The sequence below is a fragment of the Ochotona princeps genome, chromosome 30 (genome assembly GCF_030435755.1).
Source record: "Ochotona princeps isolate mOchPri1 chromosome 30, mOchPri1.hap1, whole genome shotgun sequence".
In the NCBI taxonomy this organism is placed as follows: Eukaryota; Metazoa; Chordata; class Mammalia; order Lagomorpha; family Ochotonidae; genus Ochotona; species Ochotona princeps.
Window position 1 is genome coordinate 14,738,142 of NC_080861.1, and position 25,304 is coordinate 14,763,445.

A 25,304-nucleotide genomic window follows, 5' to 3' on the forward strand; every position below is an offset into this window, starting at 1 on the left:
GTCACCATAGTTATTCTCATTAGGCATATACATATAAATTAGCTCTCTATGCTGATTTTTAAATCAGGTTATAATTTTTTATTGAGATTTTACAAGTTCATGTTCTAGCCTCACAAGGTTAGCCATTAAGCTTCTAGAGATTTCTGGAACAGGTAGATGATATGACACGAAGACAATCTCTCAAAAAAGGAAATAGATGTATTTCCATATCTAGTCTTTGTACTCATAGAAACATTATTATAAATTGCACAGATTCAAAGGAAGTTTAGCACAGCTTTCAAATATCAAATTTAATACACTGTATTATAAACTTTATGTAGCCAATGAATTTCCCTAGAAAGATTTATTTGATTTTTGCTAAACTCTTCTCTTCATACAATTTCAGTTGACAATTATAGTTCTGATTTGAATGATAACTGATATTATCATTTATGCTAACAATTGAGATGGGAATACAGCAGTAGAGATTGATGGAAGCTTTATTTGCTCATCGGTAATCTGAGTGAGTCCTGAATGAGAGGATAGTGGCCTGAAATAATATTGGAAGGATATTTGCTAAGTGTTTTGCTTTGTTGAGGATGTATCAACACAGAGATGACACGCTGCCATTTTAGTTTGCATTATTGAAGTGACTTTGTATCCTCTGCTTAAGTCTAAACCAGGATTGAAGACTACCTTTCTTAAATCTGTCCTCAACTCATTGTTGTCAGTAAAACATGATTAGAATACTGCCATACTCATTCATTTACATATTATTTATGCTTGCATGCGCAGGACAATGTCAGAGTTAAGTAATTGTGGCTAAGTATGATTCACAAATTTGAACACTTTCTATTTACAGAAAAAGCTCTAAATTAACAGCAAGAACTAAATAACAGAAACCCATACTTTTTTGTGATAAAAAGCAGGGCTTCCATCAAGATAAGTAACTAAGGGAAAAAAAAATATCTCTCAACACCTATGAGCAACAGCGTAGGTAAGACAACTTTAGTTGGTCTATGCTGGGTTCTGAAATTCCAGGAATTCAGCAAGCCATTTATCCCAGCCAAAGATAATCAGTAGTTTTATCAAAGATGTTGAATAAGAAAGAAATTATGAATGGAAAGATATTTTGAGAAGAATGAAGACAATGCTGGGTGGACAGAGATGCTCCTGTGCCTGCAACTCCATGATCTCATTAGCTGTGGAGTGTCTTCGAATGCCAAGGTTTGGATGACTGCCAGAAAGAGAAACAAGAACCAATTGTCGGATAAATCCCATCGAAAGATGCACCTTTTCTCCCCTAACGCACAAAGGCTTAGCCTCTGAAGGACGGCCGCAAGTCTATTTCAATTTTCACAGTTCTTTTTAGGTGCTTATCGTGCTCAGGAAAGGAAAAAAAATAATAAAAGAAGAAGGGAAGAGCAAACGAGGGCATGTGTGAGCCGCAGACATAACGGATGTCTTGAAAAGATAAATGGTCACATAGCGGAAAACTGACAAGGTACTCAAATGCAAGTCCTCGGCGACTTGTTTTTCTTTTCTGTGTATGCAACCTAATTATTACCAGAATCGGAAACGGAACATTCTTCAGGATGTATTTCATGATGTAAATACAGGTATATTCAGTATCAGGATAGCCGTCGTTCTACTGGTAATGAAACGTTCAAAGGCAGGACACTAATGCGACATTGTGTCGAATCTACCACAGGGAGCACTGGATACTTTACTGTGGGTAGGTTTGTTGTTGTTGTTGTTGTTGTTGTTTTTAGCATCGTCGTCAAGCACTACCCTGTATCTTAACATGTTTCAATTCTCTGGCCGTTTTTTAATTTTGAAAACGAAGCCAAAAAGTAATGACTTCTGACGCTTGAGGGTCATAGGACACTGGCCGCTGCTTGAGGTAATCCAAACGAAGGGAAAGTTTGAGGCTTAAATTGTAAGGAAAAAAGTTTGATGATGACAAAATCCTATGCGGAGTATGGGAAAATGTGAGCTCTTTGATCAGGATCACAATGAAAACATAAAGTTCAAAAATTTGTGTGAGGGAATTCCCTGAACTCCAAGTTGACGTCCAACGATTCTGAAGAACCGATTTGAAAAGATGTGTCTCGCTTTCCTTTAAAACTCTGTATTTGTGGAGCGCGCAGTGCAAATAAATGTACTTTGGGAAATACTGGATTCATGGCGGACTCCAACTGCATTCCATGCGATAGAACAGGCAGCTGGAGAAACAGCCTCGCTTAGAGTTTGTTTTCTCAAGGTCCTGGGGAAAAGTCAGTTCACTATCAAGTTGAACTATCACCGTCACACAACCTAAACCGTTTTTAAGCTTGAAAAGGAGAAATAGATCACTGCACTTTCTGTGTCCTGAGGGACACAAAAGCTAAAGCTCCAACCTATTGTCAAAGAAGCCCTTGTGGTGCTCTCTGAAGTGATTGGAAATTGATGGTTCTGAATGCTCTCAGGGGAGCACCTGTTCTTAAGGAAACTTGAGGCCAATTTCACACTCTCACTGAGTGTAGATCACGTTAAGCTTGTTTTAGATTCTTTAGGGTTTTATTGTGATTGTATCTTTATACTTAGAGAGCTGTGTTTCCTCAAATGTCCTTCAGGTATTTTACTAACTATGGGGAGGGAAAGAAGAAGAAAGAGAGAGAGAGAGAGGATGAGAGAGGAGAGAGAGAAAAAAAGAGAGAGAGAAACTTTTGTAAAATTAATTAATGTAGGGGCCAGTGTTGCAGTGCAGTACATCAAACTATCACTTGTGATGTCCGCCCACTCATTTCAAAGCTCTGCTGCAATCCAGTTTCCAGATAACGAGCCTAGTTTGCATCTCAACATGGTTCAGGAATTACAGCCTCTCCCATATACCACGGCGACCCAGGTTGATAAACAGCCATGTGCCGGGAGCTGGTACACCTTGACTTCGGGAACTTTCATCACTTGCCGTCTTTATCTGATTGCTGATTTGTAGCCTTCATTGGCTCACTAGGACAAACATTGCAAAGTGTTCATTTGAGTTCTATGAGTTACTATCACGAATTCTCAAACCTGAGAAATGGGTTGGCAGCTTTCTGTCTCTGCCTCTAAAATAAATCCTTAACAATATTCTCCACATTTTTTTGGTTTCTAAGTCAAATAATAAATGCATATGTCTGGTTGCTTATTGCACTAACTTTACATTTAAATTAACTAATTAGAGATAGATAAACACACACAGAGAAACAGAGATAAAAAGACGGAGACAGGTAAAAAGCGCTCATTGGCTGGTTCGTTCCCCAAATGATTTGCATGTATCGGGTTGGTCCGATCTACAATCGAGAGCCAGGGGCCCAGCCCAAATTAGGATACAATTACTAGAGCCATCTTCCACTGTGTTCCAGGGTGTACATCAGTAAAAAGCTGGTAACGACTAGACGTAAGATTCGAACCTAAGCACTCTGCTGCTGTGATCCAAGCCTTTCAGCTGCTAGGCCAAACCATGTGAAGATGCCTTGCATGCATAGATTTTCAAGCCTTTTTGCACCAAAATAGATGTAGCTTTTAATTTAATTTGCCATGAATTTGTAAGTTCCATTCCACAGCAGCACCTAGCAGAGGACCGTGACAGCTCTTCATAGTCTGTTTCCATTGAATAAGTATTGAGCAAGAATGCAAACCTTGTTTAATCAGGGCTATATACATTTTGTGCTTTCAAAAATTATGAATGAGAATGACCAACTTGACATTTTATGTTGGCATCCCGTTGAATAACTATTTCTCCTCTACCCCTGGGCATTGGTCTAATGGAGTGGAATTTTACAAAGATAAGTTCTAAAATCATCTGTAAGTTAAATGATGTAATTCTATTATACTTAATGTAGCAGAAAAAAACTTAAGTGTAATAAAATCTATTTAAAACCAAGGATCAATGTGTCTCAACTTCAGCACTAAACTATCTCTTAGCTTTATGACACCAGATGATTATGAAAATGATGAAGACTTTGCAGTTACTTTACAATTTTGAAACGTTTGTTTCCATTTTACATTATTTGCTATAGATAAAAATATTAGGGCCCTATTTGTCCTCATTCCTTTTCTGGGCACTTTATTTCTGTGGTTCTTGTGCGTGTGCATGTGGTCCCCAAGTTGGCAAATCCTTTTTTTGCTACAAATTCAATGATCACATCAATCTTTTTGATTTTTATTTCATTCTTTTCATGTTCAAGTTTGCTAAAAGAATCTCCTAGCTACCAGGATCTGACCAAGTATTCTGAGGCCATGAACCATCCCAGAGTATGTGCGGCTGCAGCTTTTGTGCATTTAAGAATGTCTCTGACATTTATTCTGGAATGATGACTTGATTGGACATTATTATTCACAGATCAAGTTTTTTTCTTTCCCTGCAGAATTTATCGACTTTGCTCTTGTATGCTAGCTTCGAATGCTGATATAAAAAAGTTTAAAGTTAGAATATCATCTTTCCCTTCTGTTGTCTGAATGCCTGAAGGATTTTTTTCAGTAAATTTTAAAAGCTTAGCCAGAATCTGTCTGTATGTCAATCACTCTGAAGTCATTTTTTTTCTTCTAAAATAAATTGCTTTTTTCCAACTTGTGGATCAGGTTCTCCTCACATTTCACGGCATTTCTTTGAATGTTTTTTTTTTCTGCTTCACTTATTACACTTTTACCTGAGTTTGAACACTCAAACATAGAATTGTATTTATGTTGAATTGGTTTCTGCATGTTACACAACGTTTTCTTCCCAGATTTTCTAAACATTCTGTGCTCTCTTCTTTGGCGATTGTCTCAAGACATTGCACATATCAGTAATTCTCTTGTTAACCATGTTTATCATGCTTCCTGCTGTGTCTGGTTAATTGATTGCACCTATAATGGAATCACGTTTCTTCTTAATTCATTGTCTTAATTCTGTAATCTCCATTATTAGGTAATTTCATTGTTTTGTCATCAAAATCTATTTTTAAATTCATGTTCTCATTACTCCAAATCATAAAGCATTCATAGAAAATTCCATTTTAGGGCTGACATGTGGGGTGGCAGGTTAAACCACTGGCTGTGTTGTAGGTATCACATAGTCTCTGGTTCATGTTCCAAATGCTCCACTTTTGGTCCAGCTCCATGCTAATGTGCCTGGGAGAGCAACAAAGAGTGGCCAAAAGCTAGGGTTCCCATATCCATGGAAGAGACATGGCCCATGTCTCCTGGATCTCTCTCTCTCTCTCTGTCTCTCTCTTTCTCTCTCTCGTCCTTCTTCCCTCCCTCTCTCTTTCTCCCTCTCTTTTTCTCCCCCCCTTCTCTTACTCTGCCTTTCAAATAAGTAGTAAATATTTTAAAAGAAAAAGAAATTCCATTCTCTACTTTGCACTGTGTTTTTCTTCTGGAATAATTTCTTCTTCTTCTGCTTTACTCCTTCTAGGCTGGTGAACACAGCGATGTGTGAACAGACAGCGCACCCTGCATGCGTTCCACACACAAGTCTCAGGGCTTGAGACCTTCCTGCATTTACACTATGTCTTTTTTCAACTGTTTGTTTCTTTGAAGGCCATTATAATAACCCAGTAAACATGTAGATATATTCTAGCTATTCTAGTAACTTTTCGAACCTGAGGAAAATTTTGTGAACAGTTCTATATTGTTCACAAGTCGCATATAAGAATAACTCGAGGATTGGCTTACAGCAATGTCTGTCTGAAATGGGGACCAGTATAATGGAACTGAACATGTTATTAACCTAAGTTATGTATGATAACTCGGAGTGGTGTCACAGTTGAAACTAAATTGTGGTATACTCATTTGTAGAAGGGCATTCAGAATCTTCGCTTTTGTGGGAGACATAGCCAGTTGAATCTCCCCTGAAGGCACCAGGAACAATTGATAAGGAGATGAATGAACGGGAAATGATGAATGAACAGGTTCAGAGGGAGATTCAAGTCTGGAACCGCATTCATGTCTTTCAGATGGGAACCAAACACTCGGGTCCTTGAGCCGCCTTCCACTGTCTTCTCAGGGACTTTAACAGGGAACCAAGTCAAAAGCCGAACAGCTGGGATTTGAACAAGCATTTTGTCCCAAAGAAGCACAATCCTGGCCCTTCCTAGGTTTATTAATTTTTTTCTTCCTGTATTCCCTTCTTTTGGCAAATATTTAGGTTCAAATTCCTCTGATCTAACCTGAACTTTCTGTAACTGCCTATAAACCTTCATCCATTTGGCTTTCATTCCTCCACTACTGCTAAAGTAGTTTGTCCTATTCTTGTGCTTCCAGAATTCTTGGATTTCATATGCAGAAAATAACAATCAAAAGCAAGTGTTCATTATTTTTTGTGCTAACACCTTGCACAGAATTGTGAGGCTCCAACATGGTTGTTCTTATTGCTATAGAATGGCAAGCTAAGTGTAAGGCCTCAAACAGCTCTAGGACAGAGGCAGTCGGCATTGTCCTTCTCTTCAAAGAAGCAGCACACACACACATGTGTGGTACCTTGCGGAAGGCCACACAACTACAGAGACAGAACTTGCACTGCTATTACTGTCAAGACTAGGTTCTAAATGTTTCCTTAGCAAAAAACATTTCAGAAACGGCCATGCACTTGCCTGTTGACACTGCACATCCCAAGAGCAGGAACCGCACTGCAGAGGCCCAGCACCGACTCTGGCAGTCCCTCTTCTGTGGATGATCACATATCCGTGTACACAGAAACACAGGGAATTCTCCACCCCACCTCAAACTGGGTTGTTTATATGTCTCATTCTTGTGCTTTGAAGTTATTCTGGCTTAGAAACTGCCAAATGAGTGTCTCCTAAAAAATTCATCACATGATTTCATTTATAATGACAGAGACCAAACTGATTCCCGCCCTAGTGAATTTGAACTCCTGATCAGAAATGTTTGAGACAACCTAAATGTTCAGCATCATTGTATGGGACTGAAAAAGGCAAGGGGCTGGGTCAGGTTCCTGGAAGGGAGTTCGTTCTGTTACCTCTTCAGAGCTAAGGAAATTCTTAATCTGTACTTCCATATCCCCTCTTGGCACCATTTCCTCCAAGTCATGACCACACACCAACCATGTATGGTATCAGGTGTCACAATAAATTTTCTTTAAACTTATGGATTGTGTATTAATTAGAACTTCAATAATTTCAGACCTGTAACTCTTCATAGTAGAGGAGGCACTTAGAAAAATTGAATGTTGTAGAAGAATGAATAATAGCCCTGCTAAACTATATTCCCAATCTAACCTCCAGAACGTATGACTGTGTTACCTAATATGGCTAAGGGACATTGCAGATGTGATTAAATTAAGGAGGGTGCAATGTAATTACCAGGAGATGTGTCTGGAGGGATGCTGGAGATCAGACACTGAAGAGACTTGGTAACAGAGGCACAGGTCACAAAGAAATATTTTAAAATTCTAAAGCACTAGTTTGAAAACAGGAAGGAGCCATGATCAGAAGAATTTAGCTCGCCATAATATACCAACTTAGATAAGAAAACCCAGCTTCTCCTAGAGCTTGCAGGTGGAACGCAGCCCTGCTGACTTTTTAGAATTCCGATCTCCTACTATATGACATAATAAATTTATGTCGCTCTAAGCCATTACATTTTTAGTGATTTGTTACAACTGCAATAAAAAACTACAACAAATGCATAAATTCATGACTAAATAATTGCATGCTGATGTGAGAGTGATAAAAACTACTGCAGAAAAACTGAAGTAAACACTGGATCTTGTGCTGTGGAACAAAATCCAGAATTGCTGAGATGTTACAGGAAGCAGACCTCAAAGATCATTAGGTATGGAGGAAATATTTCTGAAGGTCCAGGCGCCTTCTCTCATGCCAGTTGCCTTTGTTATTTCTCTCTCTCTCTCTCTCTCTCTCTCTCTCTCACACACACACACACACACACACACACACCAGCAGAAGACAATTTTGAGGGACTCCTAAATTACAAATGTTTGCTTCTTTTTTAAAAATTTATTTATTGTTATTGCAAAGTCAGATATACAGAGAGGAGAGGAGACAGAGAAGATCTTCCGTCCAATGATTCATTCCCCAAGTGACCACACCCACTTCCTAGATTTTTGTGAGTATATTACATGCAGCAAGAGTTAGCACATGCTATCCTATTGCAGACAAAGGATTTCCCTTTCATGAGTGTTGCTTTCTCATCAGAGTTTTTGGCTTTTCACAAAGTATTTTACATCATAACAGAGAAAAAAACATCAGAAGGTAACAGTCATTGACACCTGTAACATATTGTAAGTTCAGTTGGTGAATATAAAAAATAATCGGCAGATTCAAGTCTTATCTCTTCGTGACAATATACAAATTACTTTATACTTCTCAAAATATGGTACACACACACACTAGACTTCAGCTATAAAAAAGAACGAAATTCCACAATTTGAGACATAACAGATGCAACTGGAGGGAATCATGTGGCATGAAATAATCCAAACACAAAAAGACAAATACTGCATTGCTCCATTGCGCATGTAAACCAAACTTCATAGCAGGGAGGGGCAGAAAATGAAAGAAAATAAACAAGATGCATGTCTAAGTGTTTCAGTAATGTGAAACTTTGATTTTCTAAAACTTTTGTTTTTATCTTTGTCAAAGTAATGATTAAGGATATTATGCTACTGTACTTTGAACGATCTGTGATTACTACAAAATCTACTGTAATTGGGTAAAAGGTAAGACAGTTATAATTTCAAGAGATGACTGTTTATAGCCCTTGTCTATATTCTTGCTGAATGAGGGACCTACTAGTTTTTAATTCTTAAGACGCTTCATATGATGAAGCATGAAGTCCTTGGCTATAATGTAAATTTTAAAAAGTAAGTTATCTCAAAAACAGAAAAGAAAGAGGGAAGGAGGCAGGAAAGACGGGGGATATCATCATGTTTTTAGAATTGCATCTATGAACTGTGTTGAATCTATTCTTTTTATATTCATCTCACACTAGCATGGAAAACAATCAGTCAGAAAAGAAAAAAAAATTAATCAAGATTCACCCTGAATGCACACCCCGAGTATTGTTTTCTCATAGTCCAATTAAATTAAACCTGGGGAAGTTCTGTTGAAAAATAAAATAAGTAAATAAACAAAATTTATAATTTTGACTTTCAGTTTTTCCTTTATATTCTAGGTAGAGAATAGTAATAGTGTGCTAGTTATGATAATTTGGATTGCAGCACACAGAAATTCATTCCAATTTGCATTAAGCAGAAAAGAACTTAATCTTACCTAATTTAAGGAATTTGAGTACAGCTAAGCAAATAACAGCAATGTCTTCATCCCTTGGCCCTAATTTCCTCTCAAGATGCCTAACTTTTAAGTTTGGGGCCCCCAAATTAGCAACACAGCTTACTTTGGGAAGTTCTAAACTTCTATTCAATCCATTACTTAATCCAAGGAGCAATCAATGCTTTTTCTTGAATCTGACTCAATAACGTAACTGTCTGACCCTCCACCTCCAAGTACTGGCATCCCATATGGGTGCCAGTTTGTGTTCTGGCAGCTTCACTTCCCATCCAGCTCCCTGCTTGTGGCCTGGGAAGGCAGTGGAAAATGGCTCAAAGCCTTAAGACCTTGCACCCACATGGAGACTTGGAAGAAGCTTCTGGCTCCTAGTTTTGAATTGGTTTGGTCTGGCAACTGCAGTCATTTGGGGTGTGAAGCAATGGATAGAAAATTGTTTTGTTTCTCCTCCTTTCTGTAAAGCTGCTTTCCCAATGAAAAGTGAACTAGTTTATGAAGTCCTTCTCCATTGGAAATACATACATTGTGAATAGGATGCTGCAGAAAGTGAACGAATGGCTTCCTCAGATATCTAAATCCTCATCCTAGGGGGTCTATGAATGTGGTATTTATAAGATATAATTGACCCTGTAGATGTGTCTGGCTAGAGATCTCATGAGTTGAAGGTTATATTATGCTGTGGTTTGAATAGGTTCCTAGTTCCTGTGTTGAAAGATGCATCCTTTAAGAGGTGATAATGTCGTTAGCACTCTGTTCCCTGGAATAGAGTATTATCCTTATTACTAAAGTGGCTTCATGGTCACAAGAATGGAATTGTTGTACAAGCAATCCAGTCCTCTCTTTCTCTTTGTGGATGAGCACTCTGTTGGGATGGGTGTCCTCTAACTTCGTTATCATATAGGTATAAAATCCTACCAAAAGCAGGCTCCATGACTTTGAACTTCTGGCATCCCTAACTTTGATTTTTTGTTTATAAAGCACTCAGTCATGATATTCTGTAGAGTAGCATGAAATGGACTAAAACATTCTGTATTTTCTGGGCAGATTCAATATAGTCGGGAGAACACTTTCTAAAAGGAGGCAGAGCATTTACGTGAAGATGGTAAGATCATCGAAGACACGGATGGATGGGATGGTTTTGTCTGGAGATTTGTGCATTATGTTAATGACAGAGAGATTAGCAGCAGAAGAGACATTTAATATTGAAAGGCATTGAACTTCACACTTGAGAGTTTTCCAGAAAAGAAATGAGGACTTCCCAAAGTAACCATTAAGTTCAGGAATTCCATGCCATTTTAGCAAAGAGTGACAAATCATACAAAATAACTGGACAGAAGAAAGGAGGCTTGGGCTTGAAGTTTTATTAATCTCAGCGTACTGGGCAAATGATTAAAGGATATCAAGATGAAGAGAACTGCGAATTGGTACATAGACAATCAACATCAGGGTAGCAGACGGAGAACGAATTTCCTGCATGTCAGACCACAGTGTGGAAGGACCGCGAGTATTTCTCCATCTCAGAGCAATGAGAAAGGAATATAGCAAAATTACAGAGGGAAATTCCTGCTCTGAACTTCAGGTCTGTGGACTCTCTGTTCCAATAAATGATTAAATCATCCTGTGATTTTTTTTTCTTGATACCAAAATTTTTACCCTGAAGTTTCCAGAACATATTCAAACTATTCCTTTAGGACATTAACTTTTTATGACTGTCTAACAGTCATTATAGTCATAATATTTGAAGTAATAGCAATGATTTCTGAAAACTCTATAGTTCCTCCTCCCATGGACTTACTAGGTTTTCCACACTGACACAATAACTAGATACTTATCGGCTCTTTCTCAAGAATGATGAGTCAGGTTCTGGTTTTAGAAAAGCGGAGAGAAATGTGCTGAGGTACTTCTGTCTGCCTTCTTATCACACAGACATAATTCTTTAAGAGATGTATGAATGCCAGGCATTGTTGAACAAATAGGTGAAGATGCAATAAAGGGTTCATGGAAAAGGCATCACATGAGACATCATATGAATGGAAGAAAGGTGTTGAAGGGAACATGCCATCACCCACTTCGAATGGACTTAGCTCCTGGGACTGCAGACAGCCTAGCCACAAACATGGGAGCCCATTACCCTCGGGAAGGTACTGAAATGCCACTCTTCCTGCCAGGGTGATATGCTGATTTCCATAAACTTTGTGAACCATTCCACTTTTCAGCCAAACAAGTTCTGGAATCAAAACACAGCCACTTTCTCAGACATTTCCCACTTGTTGGAGAGTTGGTTTAAGTTTTCTGATTTAATGATGAAAACATACACACACACACACACACACACACACACACACACACACACACATATATATCCCTCTTCAATGAGCACAAAATTCTTACAAAAAGTTGTGACAAATATTGTTCTTGTTTTGAAAATTTAAATATTTGGTGATCTTCGCTAGTGCAGTCCTAAAAGCTATGAGGCATCCCAGACCAATTCTCTTCAAATCCATCTTCTTACTCAATTATAATGAGCATACAGATGCATGATGTTATTAATAGCACCGTAGAAAATAATCCCAGTTATGAAGCACATTTCTGTCTTCAGAACCTCACGCATAACAATAGCTATCAATATCCGTGGCAGGAACAGCGCCTTCTCTCACAAAGAGCCACCACCACAAGCATTTATCTCTGTCATTTATTTGTTACACATTTAAGTTCCCCCATTTGTGCTTTTTGTCAGATTAATTATAAAGCACTCTCTGATTTTTGCTCTGAATCTCGGACTGATCTGTAAATGAGCAGGTGATTTTGCCTTCCTAATTGTACCCTTCCCTTCTGGAGATCACAGTCAAATGGTTCCTGTGTTTGGGAATGACAGTGATTGACATGAAATGACTGGAATTCTGTCAAAACCTGGCCTTGCTCAGGACTTTGGTGACAGTCACATGGCCACCCACCTGGGTGGACACTAAGTAAACTGCTTGCTTTCCTCTAAAGCATTTATTTAAATTTTACCTCCGAACGATTTTCATATTTACCTTGAAATCTAAAACAAGATAAATGAGCAAACAACAATAATAATGAGAACAACACAGTCCTGCCCACATGACACGTAACATTCCATTAGTGAGAATGCTGGAGGCTGACCCCTTAACTAAAAGTCCTTGTTCTAGAATTTCTAATAGCCTAATGCAAAAAAAAGGTTATTTTTCAAATACTATTTTATTGAATACAACCAATAGGCAGAGGAAAACCTACAAAATTCCAACATGACATACTCTAGGCACTGGGTAATGACTGAACATACATGTGGAGAAGAGCATGCAGCTGGCATCTCATGAATGATCAGACAGAATCGCCTGGAAGTCCACATGGAGCACACAGCCTCCAGTAGCAATCACCTACCACAATGAGTTGGTAGTTCTGTGTTTGAGAAAGCCAGGCAGCCACATGGGGAAGCTCACTCACAAATCCCAACTGTGTTCCTACAAGAATGCCATTATCAACTGTTCAATGAGGAAGACTTCAAGAGATTCCTCCCTCCAGGTATCATCACCTCCAGCAGCCCAGCTGTTCTTGCTCCTGCCTTAGAGACCACAGACATATGGTCTCCTTGGAGTTCTTCCAAAAAATGCAGAGTAAATGATAGTTGATGTCTTAAATCACTGCATTTTTTGCATAGCAGCGTCTGACCAAAACACTTGGCATTATGGAGCTTTTGGATCCTTCAAGGAGACTTAGCCTCTGGTGCTCAGACTTGGTTCCTGGTATTAATCACTAACTGTTACCTTTGCAATAATGAACCAAATATGTTTTACACTCACAAAGATGTTCCCAGTATGTGGTTTGGCCCATCTCACAAACCCAGTAACTCTACTCCATGAAGAAGTAGACTTCCTGTATCATATGTCAATGATTGTGGCATGTTAAGTATGAGTCTGCCCCTTAACAACAAATGTGATATTTATTGCTGCACATACTGGACTTGTCAGCCAAAAAAAACACCAGAAACTAAAGCATGGAAATCCATCAGCGTGCGAGAGCCTATCCTATCAGTACTTGGTAGAGACACGGTCTCTCCCCTGCAGCATGCACTTTACCAAGCAACTTCAAGCTCAGCCTCCATTATCCCTGTTTCTTCAGATGTGAATATTTCGTATTTGGTCAATCACTAATTATGGATGAAGTGAAAAAAATAAGTGACTTTGACATTCCCTTAAACACCCTCATTGGATGTGGAGTTACAGATGCTGTTTCCAGACCCTGCTTTGCTCTGGGATTTAGACAAAACTCTGTATAACCAGGCATGTATTTTTGGAGGGGAGAAGAAGCACCGTTCTTTATGTTGGCTGTCCTCCACGAAAGCAGAATGTGAGCCACATAAACTCACCAAGGAATCCCAAGCCAAGTGTTGCAGATTGATGAAGTCTCAGATGTGGTCTACAATGAGTTAATTACTCTTGGGAGCAAAATGCTATCTTGTGGATCAAAGCAGTATATAAGATTTATTTGTACTAGTGAAATAACTCACAGTAACGTAACAAAACTTCTCCCAGGACTTTGGTCTCTCAGAGTTGAAAAATAATCCTTTTCCTGGGGAGCCAGGGATGTAAACTGGAGACACATTTCTTGAAAACTAAAGTCTCTTTCAAAAAATTCGATACCTAGAATCAGCATGACTTCGCACTGCTGACGTTAATCTTGATCCTTGCCTCTTGATCAGTGGCAAACGCTTCAATATGGGACCTACTATCTGCTCCAACAGACATAAAATTTCTCTTTTTTTAAAGATTTATTTATTTTATTTGAAAGGCAGATGTGCAGAGAGCAGGAGAGACAGAGAGGAAGCTCTTTCGTCCAATGGTTCACTCCTCAAATGGCCATAACGGCTGGTGCTGCGCCGATCTGAAGCCAGGAGCCAGGAGCTTCTTTCCGGGTCTCCCAGGCAGGTGCAGGGTCCCAAGGCTTTGGGCCATCCTCAACTGCTTTCCCAGGCTACAAGCAGGGAGCTGGATGGGAAGTGGAGCTGCCAGGATTAGAACTGGCGCCCATATAGGATCCTGGTGCGTTCAAGGCAAGGACTTTAACCATTAAGCTATCGCACCAGGACCGAGACATAAAGCTTCTAAAAATGGGAAGTATTTTAAAGTGTAGTGGCAAACTGAAACATGGAAAGGTTTGAGGAAAACACATGTGAAGTGAACAGTCCAATCAGGGCTAAGAACTGAGCTGAATAAATTGACACATCTAGAAAAGTAGATGTTTTAGTAGATGTTTTAGTAATGGGTCTAATGAGCATGGTATCTGATCCTGACACTGTGAGTCACTGAATAAAGGATAAAATGTTGGTCAGATATATTTATCCATGCTAGGTTGGGCAAAATAAACAGAAAATTTGGTTTAGGTATTATACTATCAATTAGGTAATTAATGATTAAAATATATTATGGATTGCTTACTTAAAATTTAAAAACTGATTTTAAACATAAAGAGGAAAATGTAAGTATAGTTTAATACTCTCGAGGCAGAAAAACATTTTTTCAAAAAAATTTATTCATTTTACTTGAAAGTCAGAGTTATAGCGAGAGGGAGAAGCAGAGAAAGAGACAGAGAATCTTCCATCTGCTTTTTTACTCCCCAGGTGGCTGCAGTGGTCAGAGCTGGATAGTCTGAAACTAGGAGCCAGGAGCTTCTGGGTCTCCCACATGGGTGCAGGAGTCCAATGCCTTAGGTCATACCCCATTACTTTCCTAGGCTGTTAGCTGGGACTTGGATAGGAAGTGGAACAGCCAGGACTAGAACCAGAGCCCATACAGGATGCCAACACTGTAGATAGAGAACTAGCGTGCTGTGCCACTATGCTGGTCCCAAGAAGTATTTCTTGAAAGAATGCAAATTTTAAGGAAAAAATTAATAAATCTAGTCACCTTAAAATTAAGACTATATAAACAAAACCCGAGCCACAAGTTAGGATATAATTGCAACAGTATAATTGAGAAAGTTTTATTATAAAATATATATGCTAAAATCAATAACTAAAAGACAATTATAAAATTGTCAAAAGATAGGAGAAAACAATTTCCTAAAAAGGGAACACAAATGAATAACAAAGCAAAATGTTCAGATTTATCAGTAATCAGAAAAATAAAAAAACAAAAATGAAAATTTGATGTCCCATTAGACCACAAAATTGATAAAAAATGAAATAGGATTATTGTAAGTATAGACAAGACAGTGAGTTGATAAGAAGAGGGGTACGTTGATTCTGGGAGTCTACACTTTGAGTAACAGTTTATCTAGTTTAGTTCACTGGAACACTGCACCAATGCTGTCCTCTCTGCAGCGTTCCTGCAGTAACAGCCCTGCCTCACATTGACAAAGAGATGCATACATAAGCCTTCATGCAACTCAATCTCTCTGGACTTCAGCATTTATCCATACCAAACACAGAGCAGTTCATTTCCATCTTGGATTATCACAAAACGGAAGGCATAATGAAGCTACACCCACATCAACACAAATGTCATTGGTATACATACCGGTGCATAATGCTTCATGAAAAAACTCATGAAAGAGGCCACTGTGTAAAGGCCATTATAAAACCTGCAAAATGTAATGAACTATTGTTTCCTGGCGCTTACACCAATCGGAAACACTGCATGAGAACGATCATCGATACACTAGAAGGAAGTAGGAGAAAGCAAACGGGATCTTTAAGGCTCTGTTAAAATGGGTGATTGATGCCCAGTGTTCATTTTATCACCATTCTGAGGATCATACAAACATGCTATACATATTCTTATCTAAATGACATATTTCGAAATGTAAAAAGCCCAGTGAAAGTAGATAGTGTGTATCTGATGGCAGATTTCACATCCACACTTTCTCATATCTTTCTGAATGACGAAACTAGATGGGGTTGATTAAATTTCATTCCTGAGCAGCAGTCAGAATTAAACTCTCTGTGTATGAAAAAATAATAATAAATGAAAGACCAAAGGTGATCTTGGTTCCTGCTGCCCAAGCTATAAATACAAAAATGGGTTTTCTTTTTTTTTCTTTTTTTTTTTTTTGAGGGGTAAACAATGCCTATGGTTTGGTAAATATTTACATTAAAAGATGTTCTTTTGGCCTTTAGCCCTGTAGTACAGTGCTGTCCTGAACATTCTCCGATGACAGAATCCCATCAGAAAAGTCTTTGCCACATAGGTGCTGTCCCCACACTAGCATCATGGTATGCTCCAGGACCACCTATTGCACATGGCTGGCCTTCAACTGGTTGTTGTATCCTAGGCATTATTATCCTTCATTTATTTGTCTCCATTGGGATCCAAATTAAAAGGCCCCTATAGCATTTACTCTCAAACAGTAAAGACCTTTCCGGGTGAGATTCATAATCCCACATAACACACATTCAGAGATAAAGTATTGCACCAAATATTGGCCATCAAGAATCTTACTTGATGAGAGTACACGAGAAAGTACTTACAGCAAGGTCCTAAACCATGAGGGGAATTTAAGTGTAGAAAGAGTTCATTTTTAAGCAGATGGTTGTTGTTGATATACCCTGCATGACACCTGTTTATTGGCTCAGAGTTGATGCTCTTGTGGAACCAATCGCATCACACGAGCCTTCCTCAGGATTCTCTCCATTCTTCCCCTGACAACTGTGGGTCTGTTGAATTGCATTTTGTGATACTCCTATAAAGTAGCTTGCATTTTTTTACGAGCTCGTACAAATGTATTGTATTTATACTCCCTTTTTTTTTTTTTGGCCTTAGAAAGAGTCTGATATCTTTCCTAGGCATAATGACTTACATACACATGTATGTTTTATGTAGTAATAACTTCTTGCTGTTATGATTCTGAATAGTATTCTATTAGATGGCTATGCCACAATTGGTTTATCCTTTCAAAAAGGGATAGTATCAATCCCTATTTCCAAGGCATCAGCATTTTAAAATACAGGGAGGTCACATTAAATCTGATTATCTCTGTGGCAGGCACAATGACTCCAGCAGCAGCATCCAATATCAGAGTGATATTTCAAGTCCTGGTTATGTTCCTTCAGCTATTGATGATTGCTACTGGGGAGCAATGAGTGGTGCTTCAAGCAGTGCAGCCTCTGATACCCATGTGGGAGACCCAGATGACATTCTTGGCTCCTAGCTTCAGACTGACCCGCGTCACGTCCTTGTGACCATTTGGGGATTGACTCAGTGGATGGAATGCCTCTCCCTCTGTGCTACTCTGCCTTTCAAATAAATTATTAACGCATTAACTAAAAACCTTTTTTAAAAGTATCAGTAATGCCTCGGAATTATCTAACTTATGCTTAACTACTCATATACATTGATTTTCAAATTTTTACTGCTTTACTTCTCTCTCACTTTCTGGTGTCTTCAGAGGGTCTTTCCATTTTGTCAAATGTCATGCACAACTGAGTCATAGATATTCACAATAGCCCACAGAATACATGCCCAACACAGCTCAAATAGTGTATGTGTGGGGGGGGGTATTAAAGATGCCTACACTGGCTGGAATTCTATTTTAAGTGGGAAAGTAGTATCCTCTGCTTGAAGGATTTTAAGTTAAGCTGCTTACAGAGCTTTAATAAACAGCTTTTCCAGTTGTCTTTTTCCACCATTCTTGAGCTTGTAGGTATTAAATCTTAGACCATGGATTTAACTTTTCAAGAGACACTCTAGAGCTAGCACTAATGTCTAATTGAGCTCACTTTTCACCTGATGGCAGAAGCTGGAGTTTAGTCGATTCAATGTATTTGCAGTTAAATGTTTTGCCCCCTGGTAAGCTTAGGGTTTTCTCAAATTTCATAGGGTAGATATGTGCACAACATTAGCAGCTGAAAGGAAAGCAAAGTGCATCTGTGATTGCTGTCTGTGCTAACACATATTGAGGTGGACATGTTCCTGTCTGGTCTCCAGCTGTCAGTCCCTGCAGCTCGCTCTGCTTTCTTTACGCCACCCAGTAGACAACTTTATGTCCACCACTTGTTGGTTCCATACCCGTTATCATGGAATAGCTTTCTTTCTTTATTTATTTTTTCTTTCATTTTTCTTTCTTTCTTTCTTCCCTTCTTTCTTTCTTCTCCCTTCCTTCTTCCTCCCTTCCTTCTTTTCTTTCTTCCTTCCTTCCTTCTTTCCTTCTGTCTTTCCTTCCTTCCTTCCAATCAATGTGGGTTGCCCCTCTCTCCTCTTTCTCTCTCTCTTTCTGTATCTGAAAGGCAGAGAGAGGGGAGGAGGGACATTTCCACTCACTTGTTCACTCCTCGTATGTCTTCAATAGGCATAGCTAGGTGAAGACAAAGTTGGAAGGCAGATACTGAATTCACGTCATCCATATTAGTGGTAGACAACTGTGGAAGCATCACTTGCCACCTGCTAGGATGCACATTAACAAGAAGCTCGAATTGAGATCAGAGACAGAATGCAGAACCAAACACTCACACATGACATGTGGTTGTTTGGGACAATGTCTTGATGGCTACGTTTTGGCAAATGCATGCCTCAAAGGCAAGCATCCTTATTCATGTTTTCAATGCTAATTCAAATGCCTGTCCAGAGAATGTATTTCTAATCTCACAATTCTGAGCTACCAATGGTTCTTTGGACATACTGCGTTTTTGTCTCTTCTCTGTTCAGCAGTCTTCTGTTATTAGAACTATGATTCTATCCAGAAACAAATCTGAGAAGTAACTTCTTGGGGCTCAAGGATGCTTCAGGGAAATATGGAATTCTTCTTCACCTTTGCTCACAATGGCGCTTCTCCTGCAAGTATTATTTTTCCGTTAGTTTACATTCCAAGGAAAACCTCCCTGGTTTTTATGAAGTGCGGACTTCTGGTATATTTCCATTCCCAGCTTATCAGACATACTTAGACACATCCTATCCAAGCTCTGAATCCTTCAAAAATAAACCTGAGAGTCAGGCAAAACTGAATGAGATAGACACATAGATGGAGACGCTATTACGTTAGCACTGGAAGTGGTCAGACACTGGAGCTTTATAGGACTTTGGGATCAGAGCTAAAGCTATCTTAGGGGAGTCTTCAAGGTGCATAAGTGGCTAGCTTAGAGCCAAACCATGTTGCAGTAACAGAGTGTTTCCTGTCGGTAAGGTGAGGTCTTGTCGTACATGTTGACGGATTTATGAGATGGATGTCATGCACACTAAAATCTCACCTTCCCAGCCGCTCTGGCTGCTAGGGGGTAGTCCTGAGGTTCAATTTTGGCTGATGAGAGACAAACAGAAATCTGTAATCTTGTCTCTGAATCTTTTTGCCATGCTAATAGAAAGAATGGCTGTAAGTGATGTTACTTTTCTTCTTGCCCAAAACGAAAATGTTTGTGAAATCCATTTCATACCCAGATCTGAAGATGAGCCTGTGAGCGTCACAAACGCCATCACTGATCCGTAAACCCACCGAGTCAACACTAGCCACTCTCTGCACCTAACCTTGTTGTTCTGTGAGAAAAATGCATTTCTATCAACTGAATTTACCATGAGTTCCTTATTACGCCTAGACATTTGCATTCTTGACTGTTGCAGGATTTATCTGGGAAGGAAACAAGGAAATATAGTGAAACTAAATCATCCAAATGAAATTCACATCTGAGTTAAAAAATAATCACTGTTTTTCCTTTTTGCAATATAAACATTTACAATCTGCATCTGTGTGATGCTTTCCCCAGGTGCACAGACAGGAAAGACAGAAAGTGAAGCTGTTCTGGTTTTTCATTTGGAAGCTTGGGAACAAATGTAGAAAAATGAATCTCTGTAGAGAAGAAAAAAACGGGATTCAGATTCCAAGGGTCTGACTTTCCTTTGTACCCACAGTGCCTGGATCCTTGAATCTGAACTCCTGGCTCAGGCTTCAGGGGTCCACACATCGGGGGCAGTAAGGGCTATGCATGGTATTTCTCCTACGCATTTAAAGGGTAAGGCATTCCTCCATTACTTACACAATAGCTTTCCCTAAATAAAAAATATACAGAAGAAACAGTAAGCTTTAAGAAGTTGTAACATGCAAAAAAAAAAAAAAAACAGCTAAGATTAGCATTTAAGGGCTATTCTTCTGGATTAGCACGCTTCCATAATTTTAGTCAGCTCTCCAGCAGGAAACAATAAAGTCACAGTAAAATCACAAGTACCGGAAAAGGAGTTGAACTCTGGTTCCAATCTATCTAGCAGTATCCACAAGTTGCACATTGATTACTCATGATGGGTTGTGATTTTGGAGACAGAATTTAACCTCTCTAGGATTCAGCTTTCTTTCTTGGAAAATGAGTTACCAAAAGCCTTTGGTAAAGATTGCAGGAAGACTGAAAATTACACCCACTCGATAGGATTGGTTGTTACTACTGTTGATGAACACTGTACTTGGACAAGTATCCTCCAGTTCTGTAAGGATTTCCCAGTTGGGGATGGGGCCTGAGGGCGGCAGGACGCTGGACCGCTGCTCCTCCACCTCTCTGCATCCAGGAGCAGTGTTGTAAACAGATGATGGTGAAAATGATTCTTTTGAACTCCCCTGTGGGATCCCAGGGGTTGGCAAGACTGAACATCAAAACGGAAAAGCAGGTCAGAGTCAAGCCTTTTGGAAACCGGGGTATCTTGGAGCAAGTTGCTCCCTGTGGGAATCCTGCCTAGAAAGAGCGGAAAACCAGATGGCAACTCAGCCGCCTCCCCCAGCAGTGCCTCTGTTCCTCTCTTAAAGATTTAAACAGCCGCACTCTCTGCTAGCTTATTGATCTTGAATAAAAGAATTCTGGACAAGTTTTTTTTTAATTTTTTTTTATGCAACTTGTCCAGGAACTAGAGAATATATCACAGAGAGTGCCTGCCTGATTGTTTCCCTTGAATTACAAACCAAGTGATTTTCTTATTCTGACAACCCTAGAAGAACAGTTTATGGTGCTTATATCCCAGTGTGTATGAAAGGCAGTTACTATTTGCTTATCTATCTATCTATCTATCTATCTATCTATCTATCAACTAACTTTCTATCTCTCTCTGTCTCCTACGACTATCCATCTAGCATCTGTCTTTTCGTCTATGTTTTAGTCATCCACTGATTCTTTTGAGTGGAGGAAATTGAAGTTTGGATTGTGCCTGAATTGGAGACTTAACTTCAGTGAGCCAATACAACATAGATCTAGTGCAGAGTTTGCCCATACCTCAATTACAACTTGGGATCTGTTATCAAATAGTTGTAGTCTGCACTGCCTCTCTCATTATCTGCTACCTCACCTGCTACACAACTTTATCTGCTTCACTTATCAGCAATGTTGTTAATAGTCTGACGCTAAAGCATTTTAAAATCATGCCTTTGATTAAAAATGCAGCATCGCAAATTTGGCTGATGAATGGTGATGCCCGAATGGTGGTTACACCTGTCCTGTTCTCTTCCCTGGCACATGCAGACCCTGGCTGAGATTACAGGCTCTCAGTGTACAGAGGTTGTCCCTTTCATTCACCCACAGCACCCTAACCCTCAAGCTTTTCTGGTAGCACTTTGTCTGCCACAGGCCGATTCATTTGCAAGCAGCTAACGTCTATTCTCGATTCTTGTGGTTTATACTTGTTGGAGGTCTATTAGACAATTTCACTGGACCCGGTTATTTCTGGTTGAAGAAATGCAAAGACGTAGATACTCTATTATTGCGTAAAAGCAGAGTTGGCAAAGAAATGAGAAACTTAGGCTGACATGAGCCTTCAGCGCCACCTATTGGCTGATGAATTAATAATCGCTGCAGAGTCCCAAACTTTGAGCAAAGAAAGCTTGTTTTCAAGATAAATTCTCAAGACGCAAGGGGGCAGGGTGTGAGAAGGCCAAATTTAAGTTAAAAGCACTTAGACTTGAAGGGGAGAAAGAATATCCACACAAACTATTAAGCCGGCTGGGCATGCACTGCCATCTGCTTTTAGTCTATCAGAAGGACTTTCTCTGCCTTTCTCAGTCAAATCCCTTTGTTTTCTTCACTTTTTTTGTTAAGTTGAAACATAAAATTTATTTTGACGCAGTTTCATGATACGTATTGTCCTTAACCATTCTGAAATCCCTTCACATGAGTTGTTTAAATTAACACCAGTGTGGAGGTGACAATTTAATTCATAACCCCAATATGAATCCATCAACCGAATAATTTCTAACAACGGTGAGGGTGCCTACAGAATCTAAACTTGCCAAACAACTCATTTTCTCCTGTTACCTCTTCTTACCTCTTCTTCCTCAGCAGCTTTTCATCTGCTCTCATCATGTTCAGCACACCATGTGAACATGTCAGGATGAGTGCACGCCGTAATGGCTTGAGACAGCAAAAAGCCAGGGAAAACCCAACTCTCAGACTCTGCCAGCCTGAGAACATTAGCAGACCTGTTAGAAGGGATGAGCAGTGAATGGAGAAACACATCACCATAGTCCAACAAGGTGTGTCGCAGGAATGCAGACTAAAGAAGGCCACCTTTGAACCCCTAAGACCACAGCAGCTCCCCAGCAACCATGGGAAAAGTCAAGAAACAGACATTGGCAATATGTTTAGAATTTCTTAAGCGTTCCAGAATTATAGACACTTACTAAGGATTTTATTTTTTTAAGATTTATTTTTATTTTTATTGGAAAGTCAGATATACAGAAAGGAGGAGAGACAGAGAGAAAGATCTTCCATCCGATGGCTCACTCCCCAAGTGACCGCAACAGCCGGTACTGCGCCGATCCGAAGCCAGGAGCCAGGAACTTCCTCCAGGTCTCCCACATGGGTGCAGGGTCCCAAGGCTTTGGGCCGTCTTTGACTGCTTACCCAGGCCACAAGCAGGGATCTGGATGGGAAGTGGAGCCACTGGGACTAGAACTGGTGCACATATGGGGTCCCGGTGCGTGCAGGGCAAGGACTTTAGCCGCTAGTCATGCCACTGTGCCCCAAAGCCACTTATTTCTTAGGCAGAAATCATATCTATACTCACCTTCTGACAGCAGTAAGAATAAAGACAACATATGAACCAAAGCTCGCTCCCTTTCCAGTAAGTAATGGCGACAGCAATTGCGTGCCGGATCCATCTCTTACGCATCCCAAGCACACAGACAGCAGGAGGACAGGGAACGATCATGGAAGCTACACTGGCCATGCGTTATTCAATATGATGATTCTCAGTAGTGGCCACCAGATTCAGCAGTGAATTTTGCTGTATATAATACACACGGTCTGAGTTTTGTCTGTGACTGTAACAGTTGCGCTCTCATGTTGATCATGATGTATCTTGTGCGTGCTTTTTATTCTTTTTTACATTTTTTTTAAAGCACAGCACTCTGTGTTAACTGTTTACTTCCCATTTAGCATTATTAACAGTGTTAGCGCAATGCACAAACACACAGACACATGGGTTAAGAAATGAGCTACTGCAATTATGGACAGAAGGACACATTTGAGTACTTGACCTTCCTCCCGGGGATATCGTTCATGCTTGATATTAAAACTTTGGACTTTGGGGCCCAGTACAATCAGGACACCGAGTCTTGCACAACCTTACCTCGTGGGCACTGCCTCAGGCTAGGAAAGTGATGTTTTCTGTGACATCCTTGACACAGGACAACTGGAACTTGGAGACCTCTGAATTCTGCTCTATGTGTCTCCTGTGTTGGCTGATTTTTATCTGTATCCACTGTATCCACATAGGTAATAACCTATGTAAGTATAACAGCTTTCAGTAAAATCTGAGTCCTTCTATCAGATTATAGAAAGCGAGTATGCCCTTTGAGACACACACACTTGCGGCTGATATAATAGACATGAAATTAATCCGGCCTAGTGGCCTGAGGGCTGACTGTAGCCAAACGTGACTGGATGTGGCTAAGCTCAAACGTGCAAGGATGATTTCAAATGTGAAGGCTATTTATCATATTATTGACCTATAAAAGAAAATCAGGTGATCATCTCAGTAAAAGTACAAGGCACATTTCACGAAGTCCCAAACTCATTCTTTTAAAAGTCCACAGCGGGCTCGGCAGCTTGGCCTAGTGGCTAAGGTCCTTGCCTTGATCCCATATGGCCGCTGGTTCTAATCCCGGTGGCTCCACTTCCTCTCTATCTCTCCTCCTCTCAGTATATCTGACTTTGTAATAAAAAAATAAAATCTTTAAAAAAAAGTCCACAGCAAATTAAACAATGTAAGAGAAATTCCTCAACACGACCTAAAAAAAAATCATGAAAAAAAAAACATAGAGAACATAACTCTTAATGATAAAAATCAAATGCCCTCCCTCCAAAAAAATCAGGAATCAGAAAACATACATACTCTTCCACTTCTATTTGACATGGTACTGAAAAGCCCTAGACAGTGACATAGGGAAAAAAATTAGAGAAGGAGAAAGAAGAGGAGGAAATGAAAGATACGCATGTTGGGAAAAAATAAAAAAAAAAAATTTGTTTTTATTATATGAGACACTTAGGGCATCTCTGCAGAAAATTTAGCAAAATTAAAAAAAATCACTGTGAGAACTTCCAAATGGTTTCAGGAAGGCCGCAGGACAAAAGATCAATATAAACAATCAATTGCATTTCTATAGGCTATCACTAAGCAATTAGATCATGAAATTAAATCACCATTTATAAACACATCAATATATTAAATAATTGGCAATAAATCTGACAAAAGACGTATAATATCTGTACATGCCTTCTTAGAATTGCCAGGGGAAATCAAAAGAGTGCTGAAATAGAGGCAGTTATAGCCACATGTCAGAGTTATTTTTCTGAAGGTGTCAATTCTCTTCTACACTGAGCCACACATTCCTAGTGTGATAAGCTGATTCAAATGTCTGGTAACATGCACAGAATGTAGTGTAGCAGAGTGAAAATGGTAATAAGCCAAAAATAGAAGGTTATATATTAGAGAGAGATGTCACTGACCCCAAACTGGTGTATCAATGTGGGCAAATCACTGTATGCAAGAAAATAAATGTGGATTCTCAAAGAGTTCTTGAGAAGTGGATTTAAAGGGGCAAGCATGATCGCTCAACTGGCTACTCGTAGCCTACAAG